This window comes from Vipera ursinii, assembly GCF_947247035.1.
Source record: "Vipera ursinii genome assembly, chromosome: 7".
Classification (NCBI taxonomy): Eukaryota; Metazoa; Chordata; class Lepidosauria; order Squamata; family Viperidae; genus Vipera; species Vipera ursinii.
Window position 1 is genome coordinate 56,184,960 of NC_139521.1, and position 24,279 is coordinate 56,209,238.

At 38.7% G+C, this 24,279-nt stretch overlaps 1 protein-coding gene and 1 long non-coding RNA gene across 4 annotated transcripts in view; one reads left to right on the plus strand and one right to left on the minus strand.

The window, feature by feature from the left end:
- Positions 1 to 18,891, minus strand: part of SGMS2 (sphingomyelin synthase 2) — a 34,276-nt gene extending 15,385 nt beyond the window's left edge. For 2 of the 3 annotated variants that reach the window (XM_083367103.1, XM_083367101.1), the window contains exon 1: positions 18,524 to 18,891. The gene's annotated coding sequence lies outside the window, so the exon portion shown is untranslated. Of the gene's footprint in view, positions 1 to 14,362; positions 14,415 to 18,523 lie in introns of all 3 variants that reach the window. The other variant, XM_083367102.1, reaches the window with a different exon arrangement.
- LOC310643071 overlaps positions 1 to 24,279 on the plus strand; it is a 937,169-nt gene that overhangs the window by 210,809 nt on the left and 702,081 nt on the right. The gene's annotated exons all lie outside the window — the stretch shown is intronic.

Consider the following 24,279-nt stretch of genomic DNA (forward strand, 5'->3'; position numbering starts at 1 on the left):
TTAAAATGTTTTCTTTTGAATACTGTGGGGAAATTAAATTTAAATGAGAACTCTAAAAACAGGATCTATGATAAGGTGATTAGATGATTAATTAGAAAAGAAGCTTAATAATGAGGTGGAGGATGTTTGTAGATATTTAATTGTTAATTATAAAAAATGTACTAATTTAAGGTTGATAAAAGAGAATATTATTGGAAGAAGAGAAAATCAAGGAAAGCTACTATGTGGAATATGGAACTATAGAAGTTGTTATTATTTGTAAATACAAACCCTGACAAAAAAAACCAATAAAACTTTTTTTTAAAGGAGAGCTGAAGGCAAGGCTGAGAGGCAGTTTTTCCACGTTAGTGCCAATATTTTGGAATGCCTTCTTTATGGAGATCAGACTCACACCTTCTCAGCCGGAATTCCAAAAGAAAAGGGTGCATTCTCTTAATTTAAACATTGTTCAAAACATTGTTCAAAACATAAAGCATGCTCAAAACTCTGTGCCACCTTTGTAGTTTTGCTTTATCTTGGGAGGTTTTTATGTTATTATTTTTAATCATTCCATGGATGTTTTCATTTCTGTATATTAGAATAACAGAATAATGGAGTTGGAAAGGACCTTGGAGTTATTACCGTATGTACTCTGTAAGATACTGAAAGTCATCAGATTTTGATGGGGTATAAGTTTAAATAAATAAATATGAAAATGACTACTGTCACTATTAACTGAATTTATGTCCTTATATTGCACAGTACAAAATGACTTTTGCAAGCCTTTTTATATTTGTTGGCTTAACATACATAGATAGCATTTTTAAAAGATGTTCAGGCATTAAAAAATGGAACACAATTGCATTGTGCTTTTGCTTTGACCATAAGCTATTTTAGGACAAATGACTGATCTCCAAGTATAGCTTTCAAGACATTGGAGAATACAATCAGATCAAGACAGAGAGAAGTCTTACCTCAAACCAAGCACTTTGCTTTGTACTATAATCTATAAACATTAGCCATAAATCATTGTTTCATTTTATAAGAGAAAAACAGTAAACTGATACAACTAATGATTCATGTAAACCATTATAAATGAAGTGTACATTCAGGAAGAAACACTGGATGAGATTCTAAAGACTAGAAAAAAGAGTGCATTTCTAGCATGGTGTAGCTGCCCTCATAATTCATGCTATACTTTGATACCCTCAACCTATATGCTTCTGGATAGGCCAGGGGTGTCAAACTGCTGGCCTGAGGGCCGGATGTGTCATTTGGAAGCTGTGCCCATTCCATTGCCGGCAATGGTGAAAAGGCTCTGATATGTTGCGCGACATCACGTGACGTCAAGTTTGACATGTCTGAACTGAGACATACATATGTACAAACCCATTATAGGTAAGTCCTTGATTAACAACGGCAATTGGGTCTGGAATTTCTGTCACTAAACAATGCAGTCATAAAGTGCAATGTCATGTGACAATGCCACTTAGTAATTGCAGTCCTGGCACTTCTGGTTGCTGTTAAGCGAATCCCACAAAGTTAAGCAAATCTCGTATAGTCACCATTTGCAACCTCCTGCTGACTTCCCCATTGGCTTTGCTTGTTGGAAGGGACAGTGAAGGTTGCAAATGGGCATCACATCATTTTGGGATACTGCAATGATGTAATTATGTGAGGTACACAAGAAATGTACATGTTGTAATTTTCCATTTTTGTTAAAGGAATAGGCATATAGAGGCACTTAGCTAAGGTACTTTTAGGAAAGAAGATATAATAAACTGAAGGAATAAAGAGGAATTATATATACTGACTTAAAACACACTTTTAGAATAGTGCACACTATTGTAGAATAGCATAGAGCTTATGAATAACATATTATTCGATTTATATAAGGCTTATTCTTTATTAAAACTGCTTAGACTTAATATTTTAAAGTATAACTATGAACCAAAGTGCAGCCATGTTTAACCGAAGCTTGAACTCTGTTACACATATAGCTTCCAGATGGAAAGCAGGCATTCTTATAGAAAAACAAGGGAAGATATAAGTCCTTTATAATTGCAATTATTCAGTATGAGTTGCAATTCATCTTATAGATAAGCTATACCCCCAGTTAGCAGGATGTTACAAATCATGTCACAGAAAAGGGAGTGAAGATAAGACAGGAACAAAAGGGGCATTTGATCTAAAAATTGGAGGGTCTGGTAATTGTAATGGTTGCTACACGGTTGGAAAGCATGTGACCAATTGTGGCGTGATGTACGGGACAGGATATATAAACCTATGCAAAATTGATTCAAGTGTGGACTCTGTGATTTGCTATTACCAAGAGTTCCACCACTTTTGTAAAAGCTTCAATAAAACTTGTTTTGTTTTCCAACACCCTTGGAGTTGAATTTTTATTCCTCACAATTACAAGCTAGTCACCAAGCACCCAGATCACCACAGGGCCTCTGCGATAGCCACAGCTAGAAGGACTGATTTCAAGTATCACTCATTCAGTACAGTCATAAGTTGAAACAGTTGCTGAATGAGTGGTCATTAAACTAAATGCTATTCCATTCTGATGTAAGCAATGCTAGGCACGACAAAAAAAAGACATACCGTAATAATCCAAAGGAATTTGTGGCATGAATATAGCTAAAAATATAGCTAACATAGTTTACATCAATGCATTCAGTATATATGTTCATATTTTTGTATTTTTGCGAACCACTCTTGCCTCCATTATACCATTTCAATATAAATGAGAACTAGCCAAATGGTGAATTTGGACCAGTTGCTCGTTCTTGGTCTACCTTGAGTTATATAGAAAAGGGGGAGGGCAAAAATACAATAATGAATACAATTTTTGTTACAATTTGTTCTAAAAATTCTCATGTCATTTTGAGGGTGCTAACAACTTCATCTAACAGCACATTTTTTAAAATCTTTCCTCTACTCTCAGTCCATTCACTCTATCTTCGTATATTTGTTTTGATCTTTATTCACTCTTTGTACATGACTACAGCTACTACAACAAACTTCTTTTGTACTGGATACCCATTTTGTATTCAATCAAAGTTCACTCAATACCCATTCATTCCTGACCCCACCTCTTGTTTTGCCAACACGCTTTTAAATATCTAATTTCCATTGCATTCAACTTTCTGTTGACTTAACTGTCATTTCCATGTAGAAAAATGTACAGAAACAAGCTGTTATATACATTTCCACTTTTGACAAATATTCTTTTCTCACAATGTATTATTCACTATCTTTCTAGCAATATTTACATATCTTACAGTATCTTTATTTCTTCCTATTTAATATTTAAGATATTAAATATTTACATAAACTCAACTACTTGTTCTGATATATTACAGGTTGTCCTTGACTTATAACAGTTCCTTTAGCGACCATTCCAAGTTACATCACTGAAAAAAGTGACTTATGACCATTTTTCATACTTATGACCATCGCAGTATCCCCATGATCACATGATCAAAATTCAGATGCTTGGCAATTGACTCATATTCATGACGGTTGCAGTTTTAGGAGTCATGTGATCATCTTTTGCGACCTTCTGACAAACAAAGTCAATGGGGGAAACCAGTTTCACTTAACAACCATGTTATTAACTTACGAATTGCACTGATTCACTTAACAATTGTGACAAGAAAAGTCATAAAATGGGGCAAAACTCACTTAACAAATGTTTCATTTAGCAACAGAAATTCAATTGTGGTTGTAAGTTGAGGACTACCTGTGTATATGTTGCACACTAAACAAACCACATCGATATTTTATCATTGGTTGCTATATTATCTGTACCTGGAGCTCTTCTATTTTTCACTCATAAAACATATATTACTTTCTTCATCCATTGGTTCTTGGATGCTAACATACATAGCATGTTTCAAATTCTATCTTTCACCTTCCACAATTATTCCCAAAAGTACTAAAATACTCCTTCCAGCTTTTTCTCACTTAAATTTCATCTGAAATGATTTCATAACTTTTATTTTTTTAATTAATTTTACACTGCTGGAGGTTCCTTCTTGCTGGAGGTTCCTTCCCTCTATTCCAGACATGTCAAACACAAGGCCCGGGGGCCGGATCCGGCCCGCGAAGTGGTTTCATGTGGCCCGCAAAGCCATCCTGGAAACAGTGAGGGAACGGCCCCCACTGCCTTGGCCCTGGCCCAGAGACCCTACTTCTGCCAGAGACCCTCAGATCTGTCTCACTCCTGCCCAGGCCCCCATAGGCAGCCTTGATGCGTAGGTCATATGCACTCTGGCCACGCCCACCCTGGCCATACCCACCCGGCCCCTTGAGGGCAACTGCAAAGCTGATGTGGCCCTCAATGAAATTGAGTTTGACACCCCTGGCCTAGATGGACTCCAGAAGATGGTAGAGGACAGGAAGGCCTGGAGGAACATTGTCCATAGGGTCGCAATGGGTCGAACACGACTTCGCAACTAACAACAACAAACCAATCTGTTTGCTGAATGATATAAGTAAAATCTATATTAGAAACTGTCTGAATATAGAAAAAAACTACAGTATATTTGATCTAAACAGGCATGTTTTATGCTAGAGTAGTCTTGTGCGATAGGCAGTAAACAAATTCAATAAATAAAATAAAACTCTATTCTGCAGCATAGCATGCAGCATGGAGAATGAATTAGGAACTGCAAAATAAACATGAAAAAAATGTAAATAGTCATAAAGGAAAAACTGAGAAAGTTGAGATTGGATGCAGCTGATTACAAAATATAATCTTTGAAGCAATGTATGTGCTTGGTAGAAGCAGGGATGATTTATAAGAACAGAAAAGAACAGAAAGGGATAGTAAATAGTTTTGGTATTTAGATTGATTTCTCATTCTGTTTTGCTTTCTGTACTTTGCTTAACACTGCTCATCACAAAAGAAATATTGTAGTGTGTTTTTTATGTGTGTCTGGGTATGGGGGGTATGATTATATATGGGTTTGTGTGTGAGAGAAAGACAGGAATAGGAAAGACAGGAATAGACAGACATATAAGGAATAAATATATAAATAAACCTGAAGTATGCTATACGTAGCGTTCAATATTAACCCAGTATCAAGAAATAGGTTTGAGAATAAATCTGAAGATATTTCTACAAACAAGCACTTTTTCCTGCATATAAAAAATGGTGTGAAAATTCCTATTCATACATCTGCACCAAAGCTATCTAACTCTTCTATTCTATAGAAAGGAAGCTGATTCAAACAGGATTTTTAAAAATAGAATTGTAAATTTGGGAGCAACCAATTCCAAAGACTGAATATTACAAAAAATATTAGCATGTCTTTCCAAAATTATTTATAATTTTGAGCCTGCCTTTCTATTCAAACTACATTTTTATGATATCACTGAAGACCAAAAAGGATCATGGTTTAGTTCTGTTTCAGGTTATACGTTTGTAACTGAATTGCTAGTTGCATTTCTTCTTGTACATCAGAAAAGTTAATGTTGTTGGGAGTATTTTTAAATGAGAAAGATAAAAAGGAGGAGAGAAGACAAGGTGAAATGATCATAGTTTGACAAGGTCCATTAATATACAATATGCTCTTTAACAATTCTGGCAGAACTAACACCTGAAAGTCATCAATTGCTGGTTTTTTCTCCAATTTTTAAAGAATATAAAAATATTTTAAAGAATGCAAGCAATAATAATTGGAACTATGAAGTTGTATATTTTCACCATCTACTTAATTTTTTTTGTTAATGGGTATAACAAAAGCAGAAAGACAAGAATAAATATTCTAAAAAAACCTTGTAAAGTACTATAGTAAAACATTGGAGATGTTACATAGTTTATACTGATATGCTAAAATAATTTATTCAGTTTTGGGGGGATTAAAGTGTACCAAATAATCCAGGAAAAATTAAAGAAAAATCATTCCTTTTCCTACTGACCTTGTATTAGATGCTCTTTCTTCAGAATCTTGTGGGTGTTGTGACTAACAAGTGACCCTTTTTAATGCCTTGATAACCAATTTATGTTCACAGCTCCCCTTAATGTACCATATACTCAAGAGCAGTTTGAGGTAATTCAGTTGGGATTATGATGTCATCAGAATTCAGATATATGGAATTTTTTATGTAGAACTATTGTTGAGCTACCTACTCTGACAATTTAAAAAGTATTATAAAGAAGTATTTCCTATTATTTTATGTTATTAGCATGTTCTATTTAATTTTTGCCAAAAAATATTTCACAATATCAGCTATGCCCTTTTTTTAGCCTTTGTTCCTTGAAACTTTCACATTAACATTAAACCAAGTGGAAAAATAAAGCTTTTGAAATTTCAGTTTTTCTTTTATATGTCACTGTTCAAAACTGCAATTTATTGCAAAATAGGAAGGTTCAATTTAAGAAGCAGTTTATTTCTAGAGGGCCCTAGTTTAGTTCTGAACTTTCTGAATAAGTATTTCTGAAATTCTAAAGAGCCACTGCAAAATCACCATAAACAATACTTCATATGAGATGAATGGGTATATAAATCTGTTAGTAAATTAAATAAATAAACTTTGAATTTAGGACTTGGTTTTTTATGAAATCATTACTAGTATTATCTATGTATTTTGAAATAAAGTACCATTCACAATTTACATTTAATATTAAACCATAAGTTAACATTATTTAGAAAAATGGGGTATATAGACTACTTACAAAGTTTCAATTGGAGCAGCAAATAAATTCTAGAAAGAACATATTTTAAAACAAGGTTTTCAGTAAAATCCATTGGATTGTTGCAGAATCAAGAGACTCAGACCTCGGAATCAAAAGAAGTTTGTTTTATTTTGCACCCAAAAGGTTCAGAACAGAAAGCAAGGGCAATGTCTGAACCCCTTGTCATGGAAAAGCAAGTACATATATAGCCTCCAAAAGTAGCAAAACACGGAAATGTAACATGAGTTCTGATTGGTTACATGGATTCTAAGCCCCCTTCTAGCCCATCTCTAGCCCCCCTTTGCAGTGTGAAATTATAGCTAAATATCGTGCAACCCTGTTTCTAACAATGGTCACAGGTGTCTTGCTAGCGTTTAAGTTTCCTGTGCTATGCATGTGGTTAGCTACAAGCGAGACATATGTGGTTAGCTGTAACTGCATTCTGTGTCAGCTTACTAGATGTGACCCACGGGTGAATGTGTGGTTTGACATTTTTCATTTCCTTGTTCTTCTTCTAACTAATACACGCATTTTCTTCATGCCTCAATTTTATGTCCTACTTCACTTTTATGACATGCAGCTTTTTATGTATTCTTTGTATCTTTCTTTATGGCCTGCCTCAGGATCAAGATAATTTTTAATATTCTTTCCTTACAAAATATATTTGTAATCTTTTCAAGAATGTTCCTGAATAAAAGGAATATGTATGTAAATATAAATTTGTATTGATTTCTATCCACTGATAAATATCTATTTACAAAATTCAAGATATGCAACCATTGCCATTTAAGTGACTCACATTTTCACAAAATTACTAATCTTTGTGTCAAGTTTTTATTTGCATTCATAAATTTGGTAGCAAATAGCCAATAATTCCATTGCATATTAATTCAAGCTTTTAATACTGCTAGAAGGCCAACTGTCATAACTTTATGGATGTCCGCACAATATTCTTAAACTGTTCCTGTCCTTTGCTCATGTTTGATTGACTCTAAATTAGTTTAGAAAGATTCTGTTCAGACTGAGACACTTTGGCGACAGATCACATGCTATTCAGACTGCAATGCAGGCTAACATATACACTATACTCCCATGAAACAACTTCCCAAAGATGAAATCCTTCCATCTGAGGTGGGAAAAATGATGCATTCCTGGACATTTAAAAATAACATAGCTAGAGGAAAGTATCTAATTCAGGGATTGAAAATTAATAATTAAAAAATCATGTTTCTGTTGGATCTTGAATCAGCAAAATTTTGTTTTAAAGCAAACTTCTGCTACTACAACTTTCATTGGAAAGCTAACTGCAGAGAAAGAAGGACTCGCAAGAATGGTGAAAAGAGTGTTACTCAAACACAACAGGAAAATCTGCCTAAGGTTGCATTTATAATTAAATACAATGAATACAAGGCAATATCATCTATTGTTGCTCTGTAAAAATGGTTATTGGTCCATTCTGCAACAGGACAACTGTCCAGTGCAGATAAATCTCAAGGGAATATACCTGAAGGAATATCAGCCTGTATATTAAGATATGAGGAACATGTGAATTAATCCAGAATGCCTCCAGAAGTTGTGAATGCTCCAACACTGGAAGTTTTTAAGAAGAGGTTGGACAACCATTTGTCTGAAATGGTATATGGTTTCCTGCCTGAGCAGGGGTTGCACTAGAACACAGGTTGGCAGCCCACGGCTCCAGAGCCACATGCGGCTCTTTAAGCCATCTCCTGTGGCTCCCAGTCCTCCTCCGCCGTTCTGGGAAAAAAAAGTGGGAGTAAAAAAGTCCCATTGAGAGAATGGGGAGGCAGAGGTTTGGAGAGCTGGTGCCTTTCGGGGCCGAAAGAAACACGAACGAAGGCAGCAGCTCTCCAAACCGCCACCATCCCGTTTGCAGAGCTTCCGCCTTCGTCCATGTTTGATGGAGGCGGCAGATCTCCAAATGGGCGGCGGCGGTTTGGAGAGCTGTGCGTGCAGCCCGTTTGGAGATCTGCCGCCTCTGTCAAACATGGACGAAGGCGGAAGTGGAACTTGAACACTGGGCGCTATCTAACAAAATGAAATTCATTGGTGAAAAAAAGTAAGGTTCTACATTTAGGCAAGAAAAACCAAATGTACAGGTATAGTATAGGGGGTACCTTGCTCAATAGTAGTAACTGTGAGAGGGATCTCGGAGCCCTAGTGGATAATCACTTAAATATGAGCCAGCAGTGTGCTGCAGCGGCCAAAAAAGCCAACACAGTGCCAGGCTGTATTAACAGAGGGATATAATCAAGATCACGTGAAGTATTAATGCCACTTTACAATGCCTTGGTAAGGCCACACTTGGAATACTGCATCCAGTTTTGGTCACCACGATGTAAAAAAGATGTTGAGACTCTGAAAAGAGTACAGAGAAGAGCAACAAAGATGATTAGAGGTCTGGAGGCTAAAACATATAAGGGACGGTTGCTGGAATTAGGCATGTCTAGTTTAATGAAGAGAAGGACTAGGGGTGACATGATAGTGTTCCAATATCTCAGGGGCTGCCACAAAGAAGAGGGAGACAAGCTATTCTCCAAAGCGCCCGAAGGCAGGACAAGAAGCAACGGATGGAAACTAATCAAGGAGAGAAGCAACCTAGAACTAAGGAGAAATTTCCTGACAGAATCAGTGGAACGACTTGCCTTTAGAAATTGTGGATGCTGCAACACTGGAAATTTTTAAGAAGAGATTGGACAGCCATTTGTCTGAAATGATATAGGGTTTCCTGCCTGAGCAGGGGGTTGGACTAGATGACCTCCAAGGTCCCTTCCAACTTTACTATTATGATTATACAGTGGAATAGGTAGTTGTATAACACCACTATTTCACAACATGCACTGGTTTTTTAGTAGCTTACCTGATACATTTCAAGATGCTGGTTATCAGCTATACAGTAATTCATGGCACAGGGCCAAATGATTTGTGGGACCACCTACCTCTAATTGATTGACTGATCCACCATATCTAGCACAGTAGGCATACTATGAGTCCATACTCAAATAGAAACTAGCATTAGTGGAACTAATCTTATTAGAAAAAGGAATAATATTAATCAGAAGCCAAATACTAACATCTATAGCACCATCTTTACCATGCCTGCCTCCAAAACTATTTCAGCACTTGAAATGCAACAAGATGCATAAAGAAGAGTTTTTAGAAACAGTACAAGTTTCCAGGAATTAAATCAGAAAAAGGGTCCAAGTGTAGGTCCGAGTGTATTCCATATAGAAGTTGTGCCATAGATAGGCAACCATTATTTATGTTTTGCAACCAAATGCTGGGTTTAATTCAACAAGTAATCCAGTTGTGCTACATATAAGATCAAAATGCAAATGAGTTAGTCACTGGCAACCATCCACTTCACAATATTCCATAACGATCTCTTTTTATACTAAACTTTAAATTTATTTATTTATTTATTTATTAAATTTATATACCGCCCTATTCCCGTAGGACTCAGGGCAGTTTACAGGGAAAATTAAAATACATAGTATACAAAATTAAAATCAATTAAAACTATTAATTAAATTACAATCCCTGAAGTTAACTAAAACCCAATTAAATTAAATTAAATTAAAACCCCTCAGTCTGGGCCAAACAGCTCGAACAACCAGGTTTTCAAGTCCCAGCAAAATGAGCGAAGGTCGGGGGCAGTCCTAAGTTCCGTGGGAAGTTGGTTCCATAGGGCCGGCGCGCCCACAGAGAACACCCTTCCCCTGGGAATAACCTGCCGTCAATCCTTAACCGGCGGTACCCTGAGAAGGCCCCCCCTGTGGGAGCACACAGGACGATGGGAAGTTGATGCCGGCAGCAGGTGTTCCCTTAGATAATCCGGACCCAAGCCATTTAGGGCTTTATAGGTCATTACCAGCACCTTGAATCTCACCCGGAGGGCAACCGGAAGCCAATGCAGCCCACGAAGAAGAGGTGTTACACGGGAGTATTGGGAAACTCCCATAACAACTCGCACGGCTGCATTCTGCACCAGTTGAAGCTTCCGAGTGGTCCTCAAGGGCAGCCCCATGTAGAGAGTGTTGCAGTAGTCTTACCGGGAGGTCACGAGTGCATGGGTGACTGTGTGTAGGGCATCTCGGTCCAGATAGGGCCGCAACTGGCGCACCAGACGAAGCTGGGCAAAAGCCCCCCTGGTCACGGCTCCTATATGATCTTCAAAATTGAGCCGTGAATCCAAGAGGACGCCCAAGTTGCGAGCCCTATCGACGGGGGGTAACACAGAAGACAAGGTACAACTGCTCCAATTTTTCTTTATGGCTGCTCTTTTCAGCAAAAAAGAGACCTGGCTGAAGACCTGGCTCTGCTGGTTGATCTGGGGATTCACCGGGGGAGTACCACATGAGAGATGGCTAGTAGATTGACCCCACCTGCCCCCTGCACATCCTGCTGCCACCCCACCCATCTTTTAATTCATATTGCTATACTTTTTATTATTTCATTGTTTTACTATTATTATGTTTACATATTTTATAATTAAACATTCCAATGTTGTAAGCTGCCCATAGTAACCGCAGGGCGGGATTGGTGGCAAATAAATTTAATAATAAATGTCGCCTCTCTCCAAAGTTTTGTCAGCTTTATGTCCTAAACATCTGACTGTTTAAAAATCTCCAACTATGTATTACCCCAAACTCTACCTTTTTAAGGAATGAAGCAGATATTTAGTTTTAAATATAACACTAAAGGAATTCAGATTAAGATTTCCTGGCTTTAGACCTTTCTACTTGCAAAAAGGCAATAGAGAGAAATCAAGAACATATTTATGAATTCCTGATGAATCACATATCAAAAGAATTTCAGTGGATTTTGAATTAAACCACTGATTTTTACCATTTTAAGTATTAAAAGAGTGGTTTTTATCAGTATCTCTGCATATAAATAAGTAACACTTATTAAATGTAAATTCTATAATAAGATACAATCAGCACAATTCTTTCACATCTCATAGTGAAATAAGGATCTAAATCTCTCTGCCTGCCTGCCTGCTTTCCTACCTACCCCCCCCTTACATGTAGTCCTCACTTAACAATCATTATTGGGCATGGTAACTTTGTTGCTAAACAACAATGGTATAAAGCAAAAACTCACGCTCCCATACTGCTTTATGAGTGGCAATTCGTGTTACAATTTTTAAGAGAATAATGTGTGATTCTTAAGCACTACATCATGTGACTGTGACTTGAGATCTCTTGCCAGCTTTCCCATTGGCTTTATTTGTTGGAAACTAGCAGGGAAGGTGTAAATGGTGATTATGTGACCATGGGATGCTTCAATTACCATAATTGTACACCAGTTGCCAAGCACCCAAATCACAGTCATATGACTATGGGGATGCTGCAATGGCCAGAACTTCAAGGACCAGTGCTGTCGTTCAGTACTGTTGTAACTTTGAACAATTGCAGAAAGAGTGTCACTAAACAAAGACTACTTAATATTTTACTATATTCTTTAAAGTCTCAAGGCCAAATATATTAGTTGGGTAAGCAATTTCTCTGAAGGAAGCTTTCATAATCACCCAAATTAACAAACAGATATTAACAAATATTCTGACAACTCTTTTACTTTTCATCTTTAAATCATGCAAGATAGCCAGACAATCTTTATATGGAAAAAAGGAAAGAATAGAATATTTTCATGTAATTTATAAACAGTTTAAGTTGTTCAGCATGATGTCTGCACTCACTCATTAGGACTTAGTATCATTAGGTGCAAATCAGGATACTATGGTTAGCTTAACAAATCATGTATATAAATCTTCACTTTGTGTCATGTTTAAAGTCAATCATCATTCTAAACTAAACTTTAAGTCCAATAATTACTTTTGCCTGGAAGAATAAAACATTTGTGTATTTTTAAATTTATTCTAAAAATAATCCTGATTCTTAAGATTATACTTCACTATTCATCTACAACAGTGGCCCCCAACCTTTTGGCACCAGGGACCAGTTTTGTAGAGAGAGGCTTTTCTGCAGACCGGAGGGAGCATGGTTTTGTGTGCTGCCTGCATCCTGCAGATAGGGCTTTGCTTGTTTGTGAGGACCGGTTTCTGAATGCCGCAGACTGGTGCCAGTCCACCGTTGGGACCCCTTGATCTACAGCATCACCTGTGCTCCATTAGAGTGCCTAACTCATACTTTTTAAGGATAGAGCTCCCAATGTCTTTTCATGAAATATTTTCTTTACTTATTTTCCAAGAGAAAATATTTACATTATATATTCAGAGAGAAAGGTTTATAGCTGATAAAATGTCTGTTAAGTTAAAAAGGCAGACATATGTGGGGGAAAAATGAGCTACAAAACTGTAATATCAAGAGCTTTATTTGAAAATAGAGGACTTCCTCAAAAATAAATGTAGAATTGCTTTCCATCTGATTTTAGAGATACTCAGATTCCCTGAGTTATTGTGCAGTAAATTTGAAAATGATTCCGGCCTAAGACTCAGCTTGCAGTTAAACAGCAATGAACAATATAGTAAAATAGCTTTCTGAACAGATGCAGCTCAGAGGAAACAGTAGTTTATCTGTCTTGCAGAAACTTTCTTATCAATGCCTGTTTCAGTTCCTAAATAAATTGCAGAGCATCTGCTGAGACAGTACTGTCTGTGATTCTTAATGTCTTTTGAAATAATCTGGGACAGTAGCGTCCATGGTACAATAATCCTCCTAACAGGCTGAGAGTTTAAAGACAGCAACATCTCTTGTTAAGAGTCAACCTCCAAGTCGCTCTCCCAGCATCTGCTTAGCATACAGCAGCACTGTGTCCATATTAAAATGAAGTGTCATGTATTCCACATTTATACAGTGTTCACAAATATCTGTATTTATTCTATAACTATCTACTTAAACCAGAAAGCTTTTCTATAATCTCCAAATAAAATCAATAAAATAAACTACATAAGGCTAATTAAGAAATTGAAGTGTAGCTGAAAGCATAAACCAGTTTAAAGAAAGTAAAATTTGATTTTAAGTCATTAGTATCCCTACAGTCAAATAATAAAACAACTACATAAATAGAGCATAAGAACACACAAGAATATAGTATGAAGGAAAAAAATTGTTTAACTATAATATAGCTCATGAATACTTTCAATCCAGCAAATTAAAGCCCGCCAAATTATCAGATATTTTACTTATTTAGCAATGGCACACAGAGGTCATGCAATCACTGATATACAAATTTAAAGAAAGTGTGTGTGTGTGTGTGTGTGTGTGTATACAAGCCAAAAATTTACATAAATATGAGCTGCCACTGCTGTGGCTACTGCCTGTAGATGGCCTTGGGCTAGGCTGAAACAGGAAATAAGATTTGTCCCGTGTCTGGGACTAAGCAAGTGTATTCTGAATGCTTAACAAACATTTCTCTCTCTCTCTCTCTCTCTCTCTCTCTCTCTCTCTCTCTCTCTCTCTCTCTCTCTCTCTCTCTCTCTCTCTCTCTCTTCTCTCTCTCTCTCTCTCTCACACACACACACACATAGTTGATGATAATGGAAAAATTGGCTGATGCAGAACTCTCGCTACAAAAGAAGTGTTTTGGAAAGAGATTTCTTCATCTAGATTTGGACAGAACTGTGCTTCCCCCAATGGAGCAGACAGATAATCTAGAGAGGTACTTCTAGAACCCCCATTATGAATAGTCTCATGGCTTAGTGGCAAACAGTACCTTCCTAAGCTTCATTAGTCACCAGCTGTCAGCTAGTCAGTTCACAAGTAACCTAAAAAAAGATATAATGGGAAGCATACTTACAGAAGTCTTGAAAATGCAAAATGTGCAAAATGTATGCATGTTTGGTGTTGAGTCTTCAATGCCGACTCACCAAGTATTTATTTTATTTGCAATATTTATACCCCAGTCATTTTGAAAAGTCTAGAAAGCTCATATGCCAGAAAACTATCTAGAAGAGTGATAACAGAATAATAACAGAGTAGGTCCCTTCCATTATTATTTTAATAAAATTATTAATAGTTATTAATAAATTATTAACAATTAAATTAATAGTAATTAAAACAGTATATCAAAGAAAACTAAAACAAGATCCAGTGCTGCACAAGGTATTAGTGAAATGCTCACTGAAAAATGTTAACAATATTGAAAAATCTGCATCTCTGTGGAAAGATTATTCACGGGAATGAGGCCGCAACCAAAACCACCTGTTTATGAGCTCCATTTTGATGTGACTATATTTAAAGAAATTTTAATAATAGTTACAGCAGATGACTTGACTAATCACAAATAACTTAGCCAGGCTGGACCTGGGTATAGGTAGTCCTCAACTTGCAATCAAAATAGGGACCAGAATTTCCATTGTTAAGTGGTAGAGTTATAAAGCATAACATCATGTGACTTCATCTCTTAGCCGCCCTCACTGGCCTGCACACCAAGGCTCCTGTCATCCTTCACCACCTTCTTTCTGTCACTGCTGACAAGATATGCCTGCCCTGGCTCTTCGCAAGGCAGCTGCTGGCCACATGAGGCCATCTTCCCCACAAGGAAATTGCTGCAAGCAACCTGGGAAAATAAGACTTGTGTGGACAGTAGCTGCCTCACAAAGGGCCAGGGCAGGGGTACCTCATCAGCAGTGGGAGCAAGACGACAGTGAAAATCATCTAGGGCAGCAAGGAGAGTGTGCAGGGAGCCAAAAGGGCATAGGTAGGGGGCAGATAGGCCAGTAGGGGGGGAGCTGAAGTGCCTGTGCAGTCATAAGTGCGAGTGGACTACCAAGTGCCCAAATTTTGATCATGTGACTGCAAGGTTGGTATAACGGTTGTAACTTTGGGGACTGGTCATTACTCCCTTCAGCACTGCCATAACTTCAAATGATCTCTGAACAAATGATGGTAAATTGAGACTACCTGCAGTTCTTGGATATAAAATATAAGATAAGGTATGAGATATAAGAGGGCAGGCAAGCTAAACAATATCTCAGAAGATGGTAACAAACCACTTCCTTATTGTCGCCAAGAAAAAAATGTGGATCTATCCAAATGTAAATTAATAGTTGAGCTCAACTTGGCAATTATTCTAATTATAAAATAGTTGTTTTTGTAATTTTCCTGTTTTGAGATTGTTTTATCAGTGAAAAGGAGGCCATTATAACAAATATCTTGTTTATGAATATCTCTGATATATTAAAATCCAGAAGATCAGGTGCTGGTTTACAATCTACAAATACAATGCTGGATGATTTAAAAAAAAATTAGCAAGAGGTTTTTTTTAAAAATAATAATAATTAAGTGGTTCATTCTATTCCCACTAAAAAAGGAACTAAATGAATGCTTGGTGGATTACGAGGAAGTATTTTCATGAAAAAACATTTCTGCACTTGGTTCTGGTATTAAATACACGTTCCTGGACTGAAAATTTTTTAGTGTCCTGTTACTTAATTTTTGCCTAAATCCACTCATCTGAGCGACTCTTTTTCATCTCATTTCTACTTAGATATCAGAATTCTTGGCAGAAAAGATAACCCTAAAATCTTATTTATACTACATACTTTCATTATACTGCTGAAATAAGTGAGTTTTAAAATTCACCACTATTGCATACTGTTAAAACTGTCATGAGAAACAAATAGTATTGCTAAAAAATAAACACAAAACTAGCTATTTAACAATTACAGTGAAATTTAGAATCAATTTTTGTTTTCAGAAAGTGATCCCATAATGCCAGAAATGATCACAAGAAGCCTTAATTGATTTGATTTCATTTATCAGCATTTTTCTGCTAGCAATAATCAGTTATTCTCTAGGTAATTCATCTACTTTCTGTCTTTACCAAATATATATTTCTAAGGGGGAACAGGGAATCTACATAAAGTTGGCATCACTAACGATGCTTCCATTCTTTCTGAGCAGTTGGTGCTGGCAGAACTAAAGTATTAGAGTGTCTACTTGGCTGCTGTATTCAAACCACTTATCCAGGAACATATCCATTTTTGTAACTATGATTGCTTTCAGTGGTTACACCTTTATGGGCTTCTTCTCATGTTACCCTTTCATATACGTCAGATGACTTGTTTACATTGAGCCATGAATTTTGAAATATGAATCAAATAGGCTTCTTTTTTGGCTTAAAAATAAGAATCCAGATTGTATTAAGAGAAGAAAAGAAGGAGTTTTTTTTCCCCAATCTGAATTTCTCTTAGCCTGTTTCAGAAGATTTCCCAAACTTCCACAGATCTGATGAAAAGTATTTTGATCTTTCAGTGTTTCTGTTGATGAAAAGGACATAATTGGATCCTACCCCTGCAACTGATGAGTTTTTAATTTTCTACTAAAAATATTTTAGAAAATATTGGGTTGGATATCTTCACCCCTGCTCATAAAAGGGTGCTGTATGTTAATTTCTGCAAGATTTTAGAATTAAATCTAAAAATATTTAAATTTTGACAAACATTAAAATTGTTACTGAATCTATTGTATGTTTGCACAAACCAAATTGGGTAATTTCAGACGGTCTATACATAAACTGATGTATTATGTCAGTTAAAGCAAATGCCATATTTTATATGATGCAATTAAAATATTAAATTCAAGAATAACGACTAGAAGCATTAACAATGTTGCAGTTAATTATTACAAACATATAACTAACACAGAAACTTTTTAGACTGGAACATCTGTATCTTCCATAAAATAAGTTCAGAGTGAGGCAACAATCATGCATAATTTGCATTATCAGATATTCTAAAATATTTAAATGAAGTTAGCAAAAGAATGTAACAGCCAAAGTTAAACATAAGTTAAACATCAGGAGTGTACTCTCCAAGCTATTTGTTTTGTTTTTTTAAAAATCCTATCTTCTGGGAGTAGTCTTACAACACTTCAAGGTACACACATCAAAGTAACAAGAGACCTAATTACTTTGATATATTTACCTTTTTTTTTAGTGTTCTTCCTCATACAGCTGGTTTTATCACACAGACTGCAATTCTCCAGTCATTCCAAAGTACATTTATTGATTTTCACAGAATGAATTATCTCTGGGTTCCTTTCTCCAATGCACACTATAGTATACTAAGTACAGTACATGTACTTGGCAAGTTGACTTCAGGCAAATAACATTTATCAAACACACTGTCTGTGCTTTCCAGGTGTCTATCAAGTCAAGCCAATCTACAGAAAATTCTAACAACTAGCTGTTTTCAATTACACTTTTTCTAACATGAAAAGTATAGAGTCATTTCTTTTTATTCTAAGGACACATGGTTATTTTCTAGGACATTATATATTCCAAATATGTCTATTCAAAAATTCCATTATTTAGAAAGCTCAAAACCATGGGAATATGGTAAACATTGCTATAGTGCTTATGTTTTAACAAACTAAAAATCAATGCTCAAAATCACGATTTCCTATTGTCCTTTTACCATTAAAATATACAAATTCTTCATTAGCTAAGATCTTGAAAATAAATTGAATGCACAGATGTCTTAGAACCGAAAGAAATCATAATAAATTCTACCTATCTTTAACTTTTTATAATATTTAGCACCAATAATACCAAAACATGGGTATTACAGTTTCTGGCTGTAGATAACTGTTTTCGAAATTCCTTAAGGAAAACATACCAGTAGTTGACAGTACTCCACAACTTTTAACCTAGTCATTAAATTGTAAAGAACTTCTCTGAAAGTCGAGCCTCAATAGGTGAATTCCTCTTATATATTTTATAGCAGAAAAAATCTGTTATAAATCTGCTCTCTGCCAACAACCTAAGAATTGGTCTTCGATTTTATCTTTAAAGGGAAAACTCACTGAGCAATTGAAGCATCGTTTTTCCTTATTCAGACCTCTGGTTGAGACATCAAGTTCTTGAACTTACCTCTCTTTTTTTTTCTTTTAACCAAGGCAATAGTCTCAGAGCAGGAACTCAAAGTCTTCCAACACCCAGCATGAACTAATTCTTTAGAGCTTCCAGGCTCTTTAGTACTCGCCGATCCTTCTGGCTACCAACAGGGACACTCCTATCTCCAGGCTAATAGCCGCAAGGAGAAACGGCTAGAAGAAAGTTTGCCCACCCTCCGTCTTCCGCTCCCAGTTTTCATCCACCCCCGTCACTTCTCAGTCGCACACCTTTCCCTCCCCGCCTCTCGGAAATGCCGTACGGACCGTTAGGCCGGCAGTGCAACAGCTGGAGAGCTTTCCACAGCCTAAGAGCGGCTCCTGGGAGGTGGAGAGGAAGACAGGCGAGCAAGCCGTTTCAGTTTCTGAAGCCGCTGTTCCGTTTACAGTCAGCTTCATCATGCTCGTTGCTTGTCCCCACCTCCCCTGTCTGCCACAGCCTTTCCTGACATCATTCATTCTCTTACATTCAAACACACGCCCACTCCATTGCCAAACAGTGACTCACTCAGCCTGCCGCTGCTGCTGCTGCTGCTGCTGCTGCCACCGCCACTGCTGCTATTCGAAGGCTGGGCTTGAAAAACCGGTTAAAGACCTCTAGAGGAAGGGATATTTATTCCATTTTTATTTATAAAGGAGGGGCGGGGGGAAAGCCCCATTCCAAGCAGAAGAGTGGGGAGGAGGAAGATTTGGCATAGGTATTAAAATGAGGTCAAGCTAATCTCAATGTACACATGTTGTGCTTTGACAATAAAGGTTTATTATTATTTTTTTAAAAAAGTGGAAAAACTTCATTTTTTTTTCCTAATTAACCATTCGAGTTAGAGAAAGGTGAGGGAAGCCTGTTTAAAAAAAAATATCTTTGCCCTTCCACAAGCTACCTTAAAGAGACAAAACCCTTTTTTAGCATGAAATAGGGACAGAATCTCGTCTTTGCAATGCTGCTGCTCTTTTTTCAGAAACTTCCCGATTTTCTGTTCCTCACCATTCCTTTTCAGGGTTCAATTGAGTCCCATGTATTCTCCCTGTCCTTCAAACTTCCTTAGCTACAAATAAGTTTGCACATCAAAACTCTGGAATAATTTAGCTGTAGGGCTCAGAAGATGTACCTAATGGCCATTTAGCTCCTGCTTTCAGAGAAATATTGAACAATTTGAACGGTGCCCTTCCTCTAGCCTTCATTTTTAATTATGGAATCCAAAAGAAAAGTGCATCACATGACAAAGCTGTTTGAAACCAATTAACGATAGACTCCCAAGCATACTTACTTGAAAGTAAACCCCACTGAATAGCAGAAGATAATTTCGGTAAGCTTGTATAAAACTGCATTTATTCAATTATTTTTCAAACATGTGAATAGTATATATAGTAGAGGCGATATTTTATTTTTATTTTTTTTTATTTTTAAATTCCATTTATATCCCGCCCTTCTCCGAAGACTCAGGGCGGCTTACAAGCTTAGCAGTACATACAGATACTACTTTTTTCCTTTGTTGGGTCTATTCATGGCCATACAAATACTTAATAATAAATTAAGCTCTCACCGTTATTTTATCACCAGGCCCCAAAACCTATGTTTTCAAAGACATAGGAATGGTGTCCCCTTTATTTTTATTTTTTTAAAAAAGATAAGATGGATCAATGTTCAATGTTTACTACATTTGAGCAATGAAGAGAAACTGGCTAAATAAAACAACTATGACAACATTTGTAATAAAAAATGTTACCGCTAACATACACACTTTAAAATTACAGCACAACCCTGGCATTCTAAAAATGGCTCAGCCATTCTGCACGATTTATAAAATACAGAACTACATAGGTAAACGTTCAGGGCCTGAAACAGAAAGAGAAAAGAATAAATATAGTCCTTGGGTTTTAAGGACTGGAAATACCCACCCCTCTGTGGGTCACAACCTCCTTTTACTGTGGCATTCCTAGAGTCGCAGCTGGCTCTGGTTTGCCCTGCTGTGCCAGCCATTGAGTCCAATGGATAGGCCCAGTACCAAGGGCCTGTTCACAGTGGGCCAGAGCATGTGCCTCATGGTTGCTTAGCAACTCCAGAAGATTTACCTCAACTGGCTTCTATCTGTAACCTGGGCCAGGTAGAGGAGAGCCTTCTTTACCTGTAGTGAATAGCAGAGCTTCCTTTCGGCTTCCTCAGGATAATTCAAACAAGTCCGCAGGAAGTTGTGGCTCATTTGGAAGTAAACCTAACGGAACCAGTCACCTACATTTTTGGTTGGAGGCTGCTGGTTGTAAAAACGGTGTTCTTTATACAAGTAGTCTTCGACTTACAAGGACAACTGAGACCAAAATTTCTGTTGCTAAGTGAGACATTTGTTAAGTGAATTTCTCCCCATTTTATGACCTTTCTTGCCACAGTGGTTAAGTGAGTCACTGCAATTAAGTTAGTAACACAGTCGCTAAGTGAATCTGGCTTCCCCATTGCCTTTGCTTGTCAGAAGTTTGCAAAAGGTGAGCACATGACCCTGGGACATTGCAAACGTCATAAATATGAGCTACTTCCAAATGTCTAAATTTTGATCATGTGACTATTTATTTATTTTTATTTATTTGATTTATATACCGCCCTTCTCCCGAAGGACTCAGGGCGGTGTACAGGGCAATAAAATAAGAACACAGGATACAAGATTTAAAGTTAAATGATTGTGCCCAATGTAGTAAGTTAGTTAAAAATAATGTTAAAACCCCAAACCCATCAGACCAGGCTGGCTTGTTCAAATAGATAAGTTTTTAGATCACGCCGGAAGGAGCGAAGGTCGGGGGCCATCCGTAGTTCAGCCGGTAAGCGGTTCCAAAGGACTGGTGCACCCACCGAGAATGCTCTCCCCCTGGGGGTCACCAGTCGACATTCTCTGACCGGTGGTACCCTGAGGAGGCCCTCTCTGTGGGAGCGTATAGGACGGAGGGAAGTTGACGCTGGCAGTAGGTGCTCCCGTAGGTAATCCGGGGATCTATGGGGATGCTGCAACAGTTGTAAGGGTAAAAAAATGTCATAAGTCACTTTTTCAGTGTCATCGTAACTTTGAATGATCAGTAAATGAACTGTTGTAAGTCAAAAACTACCTGTACAGTTAATCATTACTTACAATTAGGATTGACAACTCCATCGCTAAATGACCCATATTTAAAGTGAAATGTCACATAACAATGCTGACATATATCAATTCCAGGTGTGGCTGTGAAGCAAATCATTTATGGTCATTAAGTATGACACTGTAGTGGTCATTGACCATGGCATTGTAGTTGTCAAGTGCCCAATTCATCATCACATAACCATGGAGATGCGGCAAGGCCACAACTTTGAGGATCAGTCATAAATCTAATTTTTCAGTGCTATTGTAACTTTGAATAGTCATATGTTATAAACCGCTCAATGTTGCCTTGCATTGCGAGAAGAGTGACATATAAATTTGATAAATAAATAAAATAAATTGGAAGCACATTGATTTGTGCTTTAGATTGTAAGCCGCCCTGAGTCTTCAGAGAAGGGCGGGATATAAATGGGATTTTAAAAAAAAACAGTAGTCAGAAAATGAGGATTAATTGTACTGATTGTTTTGCACACACTTAGTTGTGATAGTTCAGACATTGCTGAATAAACCACAATTGTCTGGGATGATGCAACATGTTAAGAAACCAAACACATATCATAGCCTAAACTTTTTATCTAACCTGCACAGTATCAAGAAAATATTTAATTTGTATATTTTATATAATATGTGCAGATGCCCAACCTGTGTAACTCTGATACTGTATTAAACCAGAGTGAATTAACTAACTACAATGTCCCTTTCGTTTCAAATGTAGGCTTCCTCCCCTGGCATTTCCTGTGTTAGAAAACTGCTCATGGAAGTTACAAAAAAAGTTTGGTGTCCAGAATATAGGCAAAATTCTAACAGATATCACATGATGGCAATTGCTCATAAATGTCGTTGATAGGCTTTAAAATTATGGATGCATAATGTAGACCACGGGTCGGCAACCCGCGGCTCCGGAGCCGCATGCGGCTCTTTGAGCCGTCTCCTGCGGCTCCCAGCCACCTGGTGCGCGCGCACCTCTTCGAACGGGCAGTGGTGCGCGTGCACCTCTCCAAATGGAGAGTGGCACCGCCCGTTTGGAGAGGTGCGCGCGCACCTCTCCGAACGGGCGGAGGTGCGCGCGCACCTCCCCAAACCTTTGGAGAGGTGCACGCGTACCTCCGTGCGAACGGGCAGCGGCGCCGCTCTTTGAGAAAGCTGCTGCGGCCCGTCTGCAAAGCTACCGAAAGCGGCAGCTTTGCAGACGGGCCGCGGCAGCTTTCCCAAGAAGCAGCACTGCTGCCCATTCTGAGAGGTGCGCGCGCACCTCTCCGAATGACCATAGGTCCGCGCGCACCTCCCCAAACCTTTGGAGAGGTGCGCACGTACCTCCGCGCGAACGGGCAGCGGCGCCGCTTCTTGGGAAAGCTGCCGCGGCCCATCTGCAAAGCTGCCGCCTCCTCTCCCTTTCTTCGCCCAGCCTGCTTTTCCAACCTCACTTCCCTCCCTGCCAAAGCTCCTCCTTTTCTACTCAAACCGATTTTCAGGGTTCCTCGGCTTACACCCCTTGGCGAGAGACCCCAAACGTCCCTTTCTCGCCGCTCCTCCCTCCCTGCCCGCAGAGGCTCTTGCCCTCCCCTGGCTCGTTCAATGGGGGGGAATAGGTCAGGTACCCCTTTCTCCCCAAGAACATGTGTAAATCTCAAAACGACCCCGGCAAGCTTCGCGCAAAGCCGCCAGGCAGACCCGCAAGCTGGGGCTCAGAGCCAGCAGCTGGAGGGGAAGAAAAAGACGGCGCCGTCTGAGGAGTCTCTTCTTCGGCTATCTTGCTCTGCCCGTCTCCCGCTTGAAAGAACCTCCTTAGCGGATCGGTGCGGTGAAGAGGCCGGGCTTCCTTCGGGGGGCCTTTCATTCCTGTACAAGGGGGAAGGGGAACTCTCTGTGCTTTTGTGTGTGCGTGTGTGTGTGTGTGTGTGTGTGTGGCCCATCTGCAAAGCTGCCGAGGAAGGAGAAGCGGGATACTGGTTGGGTGGGGGAGCAGCAAAAGCGGGGGGGGAGAGAGAGAGAAACGGCTCCACCTTTGGTTCCCCCTCCTAAAGCACAGGGGCGCTAGAGAAAGTTTGGAGTTGGGTAAGGAAGCGCAAAATTCAGGAAGGAAAGCGGGGCGGCGGGCGAACGGGAGAACCAGGAGCATTGGGGGGGCGGAGGGGAGCAATTACTATCTCGCTACTAAAACGAGGGCCAGCCACTCCACTGGGGCGAGCGTGCCTGTCCTGCTCCCTTTCTCTTCCAAGCGGTGCTGCTCAGCGGAGACGGTGACGATGACCTCGGAGTCACAGCCTAGGAATGCTAAGAATGCAGGGCGGCCTCCGGCAGTGGAAGGCAAGAAACATCGGGGCTTGAGATCTCGCTTTCCCCCCCCTCTTCCTCCCTCTCTCGTGCTTTACATACACACACACACACACACACACACACACACACACACAAAAAGCACAGAGAGTTCCCCTTCCCCCTTGTACAGGAATGAAAGGCCCCCCCGAAGGAAGCCCAGAGACCTGCCGCGTTCGTCAAACATTGACAAACACGGCAGCTGTGCAAACGGGATGGCGGCGGTTTGGAGAGTGCGTGCGCACCTCTCCCAAGGACTGCGGCGGCTTTCTGACGCCTCCGGCTGGAATCGCACTCGTTAGCA